This window comes from Triticum aestivum, chromosome 2A (assembly GCF_018294505.1).
Source record: "Triticum aestivum cultivar Chinese Spring chromosome 2A, IWGSC CS RefSeq v2.1, whole genome shotgun sequence".
NCBI classification, from domain to species: domain Eukaryota; kingdom Viridiplantae; phylum Streptophyta; class Magnoliopsida; order Poales; family Poaceae; genus Triticum; species Triticum aestivum.
The window spans coordinates 291,040,984-291,052,558 of NC_057797.1; the positions used below are offsets into that span (position 1 = coordinate 291,040,984).

At 42.7% G+C, this 11,575-nt stretch overlaps 1 long non-coding RNA gene across 1 annotated transcript; it reads right to left on the reverse strand.

The window, feature by feature from the left end:
- Positions 1-8: 8 nt before the first annotated feature.
- LOC123188556 (uncharacterized) lies at positions 9-3,478 on the reverse strand. Its single transcript, XR_006494805.1, has 3 exons — positions 2,179-3,478; positions 1,136-1,200; positions 9-754 (listed from the first exon to the last, which is right to left on the reverse strand). It is a non-coding gene; the product is annotated as an uncharacterized lncRNA (long non-coding RNA).
- Positions 3,479-11,575: the final 8,097 nt, after the last annotated feature.

Consider the following 11,575-nt stretch of genomic DNA (forward strand, 5'->3'; position numbering starts at 1 on the left):
TTGTCCCAACCAAAAACTTCATCAATCTTAATCCTCCTTTTATTAAACAACATACATGTGCAATAAATGTATTTGTCAACCAAGGAAGGCTGAAGATTTGGAACATATATATGCTTATGATTGATTGTCATCCAAAACATGGAATCATCAGTTTGAGAGTAACTTTCATTACAAAATAGACCGAAGAAACAAAAGAAAAATACAACGCCTCGCCTAATAAACTATCAATGGATATACAGTATCCGCGTCAGAGTGACTTTAACACTTGACTTTAAAAAACAATTAGCCAGAAGAAGACTGAAATTTCTAGCCATTTAAAATTATAGGATAGTGTATAATGATGTAATAGAATAATAATTTAACCATGTAGAGAGCTAGAATATCTTAAGCATAATTATAGTTAGATGTTTTATTAAAGAATTACTTATCATTGAGGTTTCTCATTTGGTCAACTTCATTGGCATAAATCAGACATGTATATAGGCCAATTGAGTGCATAAGAATTGCTCACAAATAGATTCAGAGGTGTACTTTAGTTCTGAAGAGATGAGTTCTCCCTGTCCTTCTGAATTTCTCTCCATACCAAACATCTGCACACTTCGTTGTCGTCGTCAACACCACAACAACAGTCCTATAAATAGTATATACAGAAGATTACTCACAAACCAATAGGTTACCAGCTTGCTAAAATAATCCACTCCTCCATCTTCCTACCCTTCAGCATGATAGCCTCAACTGCATATGGTATACTTCACTGGAATAAAGATGCAAACAATACGATGAAGTGCTAAAAACAGGTTGTCGAAGTAAGGTTAAGAACTGGATCAGGTAAGCATTTAGGAATATCTAAACAAAGAATGTGGCACAAAATAATTCTGATGCGGAGATGACACTTTGTTCCTATAAAAAAGATAACGTGATAACCTCAATACGACGACTTCATGAAATTCAAAGGAAAACCCATACGGGAAAACAATGATCAACATTAACCTATACGGCATGTAAATATATAATTCAGAAATAAACATCTTGCTCTTTGCACATTACATCATCAATGCCTCGCATATGAGAAACTTCACTGGGACAAAGATGCAAACAGTATGGTGAACTGCTAAAAGTAATGTTCAGAACTCACCATGAGGCATATCTTTACGAAGAACGTACCACAAAAGAATTCTGATGCGGAGATGCACATTTTTCCTATAAAAAAATAAAGTGATATCCTTGTAACGATGTCTAAAAAATTTAGAGGGAAAACCAAACATGCAGACCATCATTTAATCTGTACGTCATGTATAACTCGGAATCAACAGCTTTGTCTTCTCTTTACACATTGAGCACAACAGTTTCAAGGATCTTGCTACAGTACATAGATCCTTGGAACAATATCATGCTCTAGGAACTACATTTTATAAGTGGCGTACATATATCCAAATAGTGGACAAACTGAATCAGAGTTCATAAAAAATATTGAAAGAGTAGGTGAGGTTCTGGGAGGAGGAGAAATAGGTTAGTGACCGTGGTCGGGCTGGACGAAATCGTCAGTGTCAAACTCAAGGTCGGACTTGAGGACGTCCTGGCCGAGCTTGTTGGCGCGGGTCAAACACTGCCTCGGCAAGTATCTCATGGAGCTTAAGGCAGCAGTGCGGGCCCATGACACAGGGCCAGGTAAATATGCATTGCAGTAAACACAGAGGGGGGAAATAGTGGATCTGTGTCCAATTCTTGTAGAGCCTCCTATATAAATTACCCATAGAAGGCCAGACTTAACTGAGAATTAAATTTCAGAGAGCGTTCACTTAAATAGTCAAAGAACAATTGTTAATGTCATGGAAAAATAGAGTGATTTAGACACATCCTGCAGAATATATCACACTGAATTTCTAAGTTATATATATAATTACAACTGACATTGTTGATGCAATGCTAGCAGAAGAAAAACGCATGGTAGAACAATTATCATTAAAACCAACAGGTTAACAATTAATTGGTGCTATGCTGTAACTTCGGGCCAAGAGTGTTCATATTTCAGTCGATCTATCAAAGGTGTTCAATGGTATCTTGGTCTATGTCGTTAATTGACCATTGATACAATTAACAATAGTAAACAATTCTCAGGAGCAAAACGGTAAATGACTTAGGGATCTTTCAAAAATAAATTGCATCAATAATACTTACAAAGGCATAATTGCATATCCAGTCCCAAGCTTCCCTGCCTGTTTCCCGCCACATGTATGCATTGCAGCCATGTATGCCAAGCAAGTCTGGTCTGAGCCGCCGCAAGCTTGTTTGGAAGCACATTCATACACGATGGGCCATCGTGCCATCACTTGGGGTGTCTTTGGCTCGCTTGTAAATGAGAGTAAGGGAAAGAGGCAAGGTTGTGCTGCTACACCTCATTGTTTGTCCGCCCAGTCTGCAATGCTCTCTTCCGACAGGTTGGGGATGAAGTGGTTGCACGCGAGGCAAGCAGCGAGGTCGCCCGTATTGCCGCCGAGGACAATGCAGAGGGGCGGGGTAGAGTGGAGGCGGCACCGATTCTACACCAAACATCCTCACTTCCAATGCTGCATGAACCTCCCTGCCTGGTCATCATGTTCTACTGACTGAAGTTTGATGTAGCCCTAAATATCTATATGCAACGGCAAGCACTGCACTTACTTTGCCAGCCCCTGCAATCAAAATTGTCAACATCCATAGAGCATAGTACATAAATACTCTCATTTTCTCAAGGGGATTAAACTTTAGGTGGCCAATAATTTCAGATTTGGTGAGAAAATCATGGACGAATATATTGCAGTAAAGCCTGCTGCCCCTGATATCTTCAAGCTCCTGCACCACAAACCAAATATCAGTGCACCACAAAACAAATCAAGGAAACTATCAATTTTTCTTATAGAAATCAAGGGAAGTATCCTAATCGTGCCATACTAATCTTAATACTCCTCTGCCTGCAACCACCCACTTCCTCTGCCTGTAGAGCGCCACACACATGAACACAGACGCATATCCAGCCGCACGCACACACGCTAGGCCGCCGGGAGCACAACACAGGCACCACATACGCCACACTCGGCCGGATAGAGTCGCCGCCTGTTTGTGATGCAAGAGGATAGAGGAGGTTGGAGAGAGAGAGAGAGATTTAGAGAGCAGAAGATGGATGCTCACGCCGATTTGCTGCCGCATCCTTCAATCCGCTGCCGCCGCGTGTGTGTAGCTGCCATGGCGTTCATCCTCCTGAGGCACCGAATCCCTTTGAAATCCAAGTCTGGAACTCCATGGATATGGGCTAGAGATTGAGGAGGCTGGGTTGATGCCGGAGAATTTTAGGGGCGGATGGGGAAGGGAAGGAGAGCGGCAGATGGCCGGAGAAGAAGACCGGCCGCCGCCACCGGTGCCGTACCCGGACGGATCGAGGAGAGCCCCAGCTCGGGTGTGCTCTGGGCACCTAAAAGAGGAGCATGGGCCAAATACCATAAACTACATGGTCGTTTTTGGAAGAACGAAACGTTTTCGCTGGTTAGCCACTTAAGTTGGAGCTCGGGTTGAGTATATGAAACAATAGGGACCTTTTTGCAAAAATGCCGCGACGGTGAACCCGGAGACTCAATCCGTGCTTTATTATTAGGTAGAGATAAAGCGGTACATTGTCCATTGCGGGCCAGATTCACCATGTGTCGTTAATGGGCCAAGAGTTACAAATGGCCTCGTATGGGCGGAAAGACATCATAGGCCATACATGGGATGGAAGTTACAACGGGCTGGAATCATATTGGACGGCCCACATGAAGCTATTGGGCTTAATTCCGATAGGCCATAACAGGTCGTGAGTTAGCGGGTCGTAAATGGGCTATATACGAACAAGCCGTTAACAGGCTTTTCGTGGGCCGGCCCATTACCTTTTGACCAAGTCAAACAGATTGACTTTTTCACCGGAATAGGCCTCTGTTGGGTCGTGCCACGTGTCGACGTATCATAGGCGCCTCCTGTCCAATGATTGGATGACATCTGTCCCAACGGTGAGCCAACATGTGTTTCCTCCGGCCAATGAGAATTTTAAATGTGGAAAATCCTTATTGGTTCGGGCTGTTAGCGGGTTATCGGATTCAAAACCGGACCCGATAGCTTAACGACGACCCATTATGGTGGATGCCACGTGTCGGTCACCGAAAGCACTTCCATGACGCGCCATTTATCATTATGGAAGTGGACACTTCCGTGATGATAATTTTGATAATGTCATGGAACACTTCTACAACAGCACATGTATGACTATCTTGATTCTGTCATAAAATTGTCATGGATGTACATGCATGACAGAAAACGTGACCTACTGTGACAAACACATATCATCATGGAAGTGTATTTTTTTGTAGTGCAAATGAGTGCGCTCGATTCATCCAGATGAGGTACGTGCGTGTCCGTTGGTTAATCGTATAGGATCGAGTCAGTCGGATAGTGTATGTTTAGGATCGCAATAGCTGATGAACGTTCGCTGGAAGATAAGGCATTTGCGAACTTTTTGCTGGCAGTTTCTTCAGATTTGCGTGGCATTTTCTTCAAAACATCATGTCAGTTTCTTCAGAGGTAGGCATTTTATTCAAAAAACTGCCAGCTTCGGATCTTGCGTCGCAACTAAAACTGCGAGGAGCATATTAGTAGGCTAGCTAGTGATCGATCAGTAACTTGTAAACACCGAGCGAACATAAATAAGGAACTGCTAGTAACTTGTAAACACTAAGCACATAGAAATAAGGATCATGCTGTGCACAGTAGTAAGAGTCGATCTGTTCGAAATGTTCACATGAGACTCACAGGCCTGGCATTGTAATGTGTTCACATTAGTAGCCCAAATTCACAACCAACTAGTATAGTTCCCATACATAAGATCAACATGTTGATGCATCTCAATGATTCACAAATCATATACAAATATGTAGCTCCAAAAGCAAAGATCTAGAAAAAACATCTGTTCTTCCTAATAACATGGATGCTTCTCTGGGCCAACATTCAGTATAGAGTGAAAGACAAATTTGTTTGTGAAGTCTACAATTCCTCTTGCAAACGTAAGTGGTTTCACCAACAGCTGGAACCATGAGAATGAACCACACATGATGGAGGAAGATCCATTGCAATATGATTTGGTATTCTCTCGATCACACAGCGAGACTATTTTCGGAATACAAACTTTAACTTAGGAAAAATGATGCCCATTGTATAACCATACCAAAGCAATGAATCACCTAGTGTTGGCCAAAATAGTACAGTACTACTTTTGTGCAGTCCATGAAGTGACTATCAAATCTTTCTGCGTCTATTTTCAAATGGCACTGTATGCAGTGACTATACTATTCTCTTGTCCAGTTCCACCAAAATTGAGGCCACTTTGTTTGTTTTCCAAATAGCAACAGGCAGGCATCTGTCTGCACAAATATCAAGCAGCTAGTAAACATATACCACACCTTGTATTTTTGGTTTAAACATGTCTCTTCTAGTCATTTACCCTTACCATCTGTCATGTTTTGCACTGGACAATTTGACACTGTCATGTTTTGCCCTAGACAATTTTGTACTGAATTGATTTGCTGGCACAAAGCAGAAATATAGCGCCTATTCTTCATCAGACCAAGGATATCCATGTTCGTAATGATGGAAGAGGTGAAATCAATACAACCAAAATTGAGCATCCTATCATTGAATCATGTCCTGCACCTCCAATATAGGTCCATCCTGCCAATAAATTCACATGTAAACCACTGATATTACTATCTAATGACAGTACAAAAAGAGTAGCAAGATAGTTGAAAACCATGTACCTTCGTAATGAACAACTCATAGTGCCACCAATTGGATATACCGGTTTGGAAGCAAACATGCTCATAATGTTGACCATTTGGACTTTTTGTGCAGTTCCACTAAAATCGAGCATCCCTGTTTGCACAGATATTGAAAGTGTGATTACTATAAAAGTGGCACTAGTTGAAGCATAGACTCAAAAATATAAGCATCCCACTTTCTTAATGGGAGAAGGTAGCAAGACTGTGTCTAACCACCTTTTTGAGGGAATAAATAAGGCAACAATGGCTATTGTCAGGAAGGCAAACATGGTATTTTCTAAAAGATTGAGCCATTCCTGACCTTTCCTCCTCTTTTAAGCATATTTTGTGCAGTTCAACTAAAATAAAACGCCATCACCACCTTGACAATTCAGTGACACTGTACAAAAAGCAATGACTTACCATTACATCATGATGTCAGGTATGTGATCGACATGCATTAGAGATAAACATGCAGACCTCCTCCGATAACATAATGAACATTAATTTTAACAAAGGTGTGACTAGATTTACCGGCATAATTTGAGTGAACTCTACAACCTTTGTTCCTTAATATAAGACATTTTCATAGTTCAATTTAAAGCACCCAAACGTCTAGTATTTAGAAAAACAGGTAGTAGTTTTCTTGAGAACATATCTGGGAAAGCTTGCCACACCCTATATATCTCCGTACGCTAATGCAACGCCATTCGAATAGTACAAATATACAATAATCCCATGGCTAGTGCAACAGTAGAGTATTTTTTTATTACGGGGTACAGTACAATGGTTTTGCCGAATAGATTTCCATAAGCTAGCATTGGAAGATTTCTATAAGCATTAACTATACAAAATGTAAAGGTAACAATTTTCAACATTGGTATACTAGTTGTGCAGCAGCATTAAACTAAATACAAAAGTCTGAGGGTAACTAGCATTATTAGCTAATGACAATATAATTTTTTTTGCAAACCATGTACCTTCAAGGTAAATATCATTTCTAACTCGAGGGTACTTGAAAAATTGCTATCCCAATCCTGATAATCGATCAAACTAAAAACTTGATCAACCGAATCAAGAAAACAGCCGGAGGAGGAGGTGCCCACTCTTGAACTTTCCTCTTCTCTTCATATTTTTTTGTGCAGTTTAACCAAAATAAAATGACATTAGCGCCTTGGCATTTTAGTGTCATTGTACAAAAAATTGACTTATCTTATGAAAGTGAGGTATGTAATCTATAAGCACTAACAGTGCAAAAATCTGAAGGTAGTAACAAGTTTCATCGTTGGTATACTGGCTGTGCAACAACATTAGAATGCCTTAGCTGAAAAATCTTTAATACATCCACAATCAACAGCTAACCTTGAAATAATCCAGTGACATTAATGGCATTGCTTAAATTTATCGGTGGCATTAGACTGAGTGCGACATTAGTAAAATGTGGCATCACTTTAGCATTAACATTGCTTTACTTTACCAATGGCGTTATACTAACATAAAAAAGTAGCAATAAGAGCATGGGAGGCCCATTCAGATAGTGGGCGCACCAATACGATGTACCTCCACAAACGCATAGAGTGGTGAGGCAGGGATGGTTGCCCGGAGCAACAAATATCCAGGCAGCATATGTGGATTATGTCCCATTTTTGTTCTCTTTAGCCATGTTTTTCCTATGTGAGGATAACAAACCGATCGAATTGGTCATTCTCTATTGCGTTGTCATGCCTTTCTACCCTTTTTCAACTAAGAGACACGAGACTCGTTCCTTAGCTACTGATTTCCCCTTTTCAAACATAGATGAGTCTGCATGAAGTAGGGTTTCCTTTAATAGTGCAAATTAAGATTTTCGTCTGCGTGACCAACAGAGTAGAGGATAGCAAATTGGGGAGATGGTGGAGTGGAAAAAGATCCACATGCAATGACGTGACAGATGGGGTAATAGAACAAGGGTATGGTTCGAAAAGAGGTAGCATGCCTGAGGGTCGGCGGGAAGTGGCTTCGCTCATGGTCGTCGTCCTCTGCACACACTATGGCAGCGAGGTTGGGGACGAAGGCCATCCCGCGTGGGCGGTAGGTCTTAGAGGACGGCCTTGTCGTCGGTGCTTGACCTCGCTTGCCGACGACGAGTGCGTCAACAATGCACATCCTTTTCTTCCCCGACGGATTTGTGACCATCAATGAGGAGGGAGAGAGAAGGGCACCATCATCTTTTTTACATTTGGAGAGAGGGTGATAGTGTGAGAAGCAATTGGTTAGCCCTTAGCAAGCAAGCGCTGAAGCTCCAGCCTATATATCTTTTTTGATACTAGTACTAGAGGTGGAGTTGTGTTAGAGTACTTTATATTTTCTCTGCATACAGTACCAGTTAGTCATGCTTCAAAACTGAAAGACACGCCATTAAAATAATAAAGTCAAGAAATAATGCGGCACCTCGGGCCAACACGGCCAGATCGCATTTTGCACGAGAAATGACACACCATGTTTCGTTGATATGTGGTCCTGTTCCAACATGTCACTGAGATGACGACGAGTCCTTTTGTACAATTTCCAAACGAACGTCTATGTAGGCCGGGGCACCTCTTCCTGTACCGTGGCAACCCTCCATCGCCTCTTCGCCTTTCCCTCTTCATATGGAACTGATGTCGCATGCTCTTCCTCCCTCCATTTGCCTTCACCCTTCCTTCTGCCATTGTTTGATCGTCTTCTCCATGGAGGTAATAGGCCGGAAACGACCCCGTTATTCTTGCCCTGATCTGAAAGATGACGTGGTGGAGGAACTCACTGATTGGTGCGACATCAGCACCTCGGCTAGCATGGCAGGTTCGCTTAAGACCATTCTCGACTCACCAAATAATATAATTACAATGAACCCAAGGGTTTAAGAGCGGTTTGATCTCCCCTATCTTCTTCGCCATGACCCTGCTCACTAGAGCGGGGATGACGGAAGCCTCGCCTTGTGCAAGTTGATGCTGCTTGATAATGATACATGTGATGTTAAGATGCCATCGCTTAAGGGTAAGGCCTGGGCAGGCGCAAATGGAGATTGGGTTGTTTATATTGGGTACAACTGCGAGTGAGAACTTGTGAATGTGTACACTCGTCACCGGGTTCCACTTCCAAAAATCTCAGAGTGCCCTGAGGTTCAGCACACAGATGATCTACATAGGTTTAGATACAATCATGGTGACTGTCATCTACAGAAGATAGCAATTTGTCAAGTTCCCAACCGCTCTTGGGATTACACGAACTATCATGTTCTTGCTATCTTCGACAAGCTTGTTGTCGTCCTTACTTCCACCCTCGACGGATATTTCTCAAAAATCAATTTCTGTACACGGGTGAGTACTGTGATGCAATTCAATACGAGAGTCTTGTGTTTGCTGCCACCACTCATGGCACTATTTTTGCATGGAATCCTTATCGTTTCGGTATGTTTGCCTTCCACCGTAATTAGAATTGTTTCATCCACGTGCATGCGAGTTAGTATCCCCGTACGAATTAACCTTCTTGTGTTTCCAAGGTGCTGTGAACAATCCACCACCTATACTTGAAATTTTTTATAACCAAGGGGGGAGATGACGATGGTGATGATCACGATCATGAGGACGAGCAGGACCTACATACTTAGTGGCGCCTGGCAACTTATTTTGATGGATCAGCTCTTATTGTATGTATACATGGCACTATTGATGTTACTAAGGAAGCAGGTGTTGTCTCCCATTGTCGCACTCTCAGGACCTATTCCAACATCCGTTGCAGGGTATTCGGGGTGGATACTAGTGTGCTAGCACCAGCATCTTCTGCCTGGTTCCGTATTGATAGTCTTGAAGAAAACTAGCTCTTGCTTGGACAAAACTATCCAAGGATGGTGAAAGGTGATCCAGCTGATGTTGGCACAACGTTACTAACATTTATGAGAAGCAACTGTATCTATACCTCGGACATTGCTATGGTTCCCTACCTTGTGTATCACAATATGCGTCCTGATATAGGCCGCTTCAGCCTGGATGATGAGTCCTGCGTTGGTCTCGATATTAACAATAGCTTCCCCTTCCCAGAGGCTTACTTATGGTCCAAAGCAAGCATTTCCAACACCGACGATTGGTTGAGATGAAGTTCATTTCATTGCCTATTATTTGTTGTGTGATAAAAACTTTAGTATTTACTAGAATGTTTTGTTGGAAATAATCTATAATCCAACATGTATCCTCGTTGTCGTTGTGTGTTGACGACTTGTTGTATGTAATGAATGGTACATTTGCATATGCTTGTAATAAAATCAATTTATGAATGGTTTTCGGGCCGCTTCTTAGAGTGTGAGTACCATAGTAGTATGGCCAACATCCGATTATATGTAGTTGCCACATCACATAGAGCCAACCTAATAGTGGAGTATGCTAGTGCAATAGTTAGTCCTAGTAGTAGTATACCATCAACTAGAGCTAGGTGTCGCACGGAGGCCAAGAAATATGGTGATAGCGTGACTACGTGAGGTGGTGTACGTAGTATGATGTAGGCATAGGGCTTGCCATGTTTCCTACTCCTCCGGTCTAAATGTGGAGAAGATTTGGTCGAGTTCTTCCTCCTTTTGCCGACATGTGGGATATCCAGCATCCAGGTCATGTCATGCAAGAAAATGGAGTGCTAGTTGAAGCCACATTATGTGCATCTTGGGTTAAACTGTAAATAGAATCTTACTCTTGAGTAACTCCAAAAGTGGCCACCAAAGATCTTTACTGGATTTGTTTTCATTACCAGCACGTCGAGGTGAAAGATGTGCAGGTTCAGTGGGTCGTCTTGCATTTTCACTGACATGTGGGAGCGCATGTGAGCAAGTAGACGATGGGAACACTTTGCACGTCTGCTGGTTGGCTGAGAAGAGAGAGAGAGAGAGAGGAGGGCTCAGCGCAGACTCCAGGAAATTTTGCCACAATGTGAGTAGTACTAGTGGTGTACCGTACTCCTGGAGAGATAATGTGTTCGCTCTACATAACCAGCACCTCGATATAGTAGGATGGCATGGGCCATAACTAGCATCCATGTCTAGCAGTATGGCACACACCACCCACACGAGTCCCATCTGACACCAATTTTCTTGGAGTCTGTGCTACAACTATCTCTTCTCCCTCCTGTTTTCTCTAACTCAGCAATCGGCGATGGGCAGGGTGGGGTTTGCCGATAGTCGGTTTGCTCAACTGCGGTCCCACTTGTAAGTGAAAATGCAACACAACATGCATTCCCCCTTGAGCAGCGTGCCGGACCAACCATGTGGGGGTGCAACGCGAACACGGCATGCTTTTCCTTTTGAACTTGTAACTTGTAAAATTTGGTTCTGCTCCATGGCGCGATGGATAGATAGAAATAATGATTTTCCCTAGTGTAATGAGAGGGTTGGTTCTGGCCCGGTTCATGCATGGAATACGTACAAAAATTATGAAGTTGATGCGAAAGGTAAGATAATTACTAGTACAATATACTACTACATGGAATTTACGGAAAGATAAAGATACATACGGATCCATTAACGACATCCTCACGCCCTAGTGCATCGGGTCACCAACCGATGTGTGAGGAGCAGCGGCGTTGGCGGCGAGCTCACCGTGCTTCTGAACAATCCCGTCCAAGGTTGCCCTGCGGTCCAAGAAGGCCAGCATCCTATCGTCCTCCTCTTGCACATAGTAGTCCTTGTGGACGATTTGCGCGTATACGTGGGTGATTGTGTCGATGGCGTCTTGCTGTGCCAGGCGCTGCGCGGCGAG